This window comes from Myotis brandtii, unplaced genomic scaffold (assembly GCF_000412655.1).
Source record: "Myotis brandtii unplaced genomic scaffold, ASM41265v1 scaffold313, whole genome shotgun sequence".
NCBI classification, from domain to species: domain Eukaryota; kingdom Metazoa; phylum Chordata; class Mammalia; order Chiroptera; family Vespertilionidae; genus Myotis; species Myotis brandtii.
Genome location: NW_005361994.1, coordinates 491,495 through 493,723, shown reverse-complemented (window position 1 = coordinate 493,723; position 2,229 = coordinate 491,495). Strand labels below are relative to the sequence as shown.

Below are 2,229 nucleotides of genomic sequence, written 5' to 3'. Positions count from 1 at the left end.
ATACCTGTGAAGATAAAAACAGAGGTGAGAAATACCATCTCTGAAAATTAGACATGACTGTCAATTTTACTGCCACGATTTCAGAGGAATTTCTATGCACCCATGTCTGAAGGCAAGAGATGGAAAAGCACTAGACTTAGAATAAAAAGGTTGTAAGTACGATGGTCCCTAATTGTTTCTGCCATTTTTTGGTCCTTATTTCACAAGTTCATATTGTGTAATATGCTGAATATTGAGTAAGCTGTTACCGACCTCACCCCTAACATTGAATGCCAACTTGTCATCATTTGATTATGTGCCTGAGGGGCCGGGGAGCTCCCAAATGCTGCTACTTTTAATACCCCTCCTCTATAGAAATTTTTCTTTTTAAGGAAACTTCAAGAAGACTATTGGGAAGGAAGTAAACTAAAGTGGTGGACAATTGCACCCCTGAAGGTAGAAAAAAGTCGTAAGTGAAAGCGGTGTCATGGTCTTGGTGATAAAGAACTCTTGCAATGGCTCATCCAGCTATAAATTTTCATCCTGTCAAACCACACACAGCATCAGAGGATCAGGGGCTGGAGAGAGTAAACAATCACTTCTTGTACAGCAAAGTTGAACCCTGCAACAGGGTGAGTCCCATCGACCTTGAAAGGGAGGCTGACCAGCACTCAAATGAACTGTGAGGCCAAAATAAATCCATGTACGCTGTTTATTGTCAAGTACCAAAAACAAAAGGAAAACAAACACACAAAAAACACTCTGGGCCATCTGTATATAGATGAAGAAAGCAGACCCTTTGGGCACTCTGCGCAGCACCATGCAGTCAGCAAGAAGAGTACCTTATGAAAGGCAGCAAAAAGGGAGCTGAGAAGGGAGTGGTTGATCCATTTCCTAAGGAAGATTGCTGTGATGTGGAGGCCCCAGCTTTGTTCAATGTAAGAAACATTGGAAAAACGCTAGTTATGAGAAACCAAGGAACCAAACTTACCTCTGACGGTATCAAGAGTTGTGTTTGTGCCGTAACCGGTTTGGCTCAGTGGATAGAGCGTCGGCCTGCGGTCTGAAGGGTCCCAGGTTCGATTCCAGTCAAGGGCATGTACCTTGGTTGCGGGCACATCCCCAGTAGTGGGTGTGCAGGAGGCAGCTGATCGATGTTTCTCTCTCATCGATCTTTCTAACTCTCTATCCCTCTTCCTTCCTCTCTGTAAAAAAATCAATACAATATATTTTTTTAAAAAAAGAGTTGTGTTTGTGAAGTGAGCTTAGCTGAGCTACAGAACAATGAAGTTTTGCACTTAGAAAATTCAAGATAATCACTGAAGATATTCAGGGCAAAAATTGCTGGATTAATTTCCATGGCATGGAGCTTACCTGTGACAAAATGTGCTCCATGGTCAAAAAATGGCAGACCATGATTGAAGGTCATGTTGATTCCCAGACTACTGATGTTCATTTGCTTCATCTATTCTGTGTTGGCTTTACTAAAAAATATTTTTTTTAAAAAATGCAGCAATCAGATTCAGAAGACCTCTCATGCTCAGCATCAACAGGTTCATCAAGTCTGGAAGAAGATGATGGAAATCATGACCTGAGAGGTACAGACAAATGACCTGAAAGAAGTGTTCAGCACATTGATTCCAGACAGCATTGGCAAAGATGTAGAAAAGGCTTGCCAACCTATTTATCTGCTCCATTATGTCTTGTTAGAAAAGTCACAGTGCTGAAGAAGCCCAAGTTTGAACTGGGGAACTCATGGAGCTTCATGGTGAAGGCCACAGTTCTGGGGATGAGACAGGTGCTAAAATTGAATGCACTGATGGATACGAACCCCCAGTCCTAGAATCTGTTTCAAAGTCAGACATTTAATGGTACAAATAAAAATATTATTTGTTATTTAAAAAAAGAAAATAGAATATTATCCTAAAGAGCCAATGAGAGGACGAACAGACCTCCCCTTCATCAAATAACTGACCGGTGCAAATATGCATATTACAGAAAGACCAGCAATGAACAGGAATAGACTTCGCCTCACTCATGTGGTTTTAAAATACCATACTTTTTATCCTGTAGGGCCTAGGCCATTTTTACAAATGACTTAGAGCATATTAAATTATTCTGTGATTTGTGGCAGAGAATGAAAAATGAGGTTATCTAAAATGAGGTTATCTGTATTCTCCACATTAAGATCTCTGTCCTGAGAATTAGAAGGTTGGAACAAAAGAGACCTCTTTTCCCTTTCGAAAATTC

At 40.6% G+C, this 2,229-nt stretch overlaps 1 pseudogene; it reads left to right on the top strand.

The window, feature by feature from the left end:
- Positions 1-1,848, top strand: part of LOC106726752 — a 40,282-nt pseudogene extending 38,434 nt beyond the window's left edge.
- Positions 1,849-2,229: the final 381 nt, after the last annotated feature.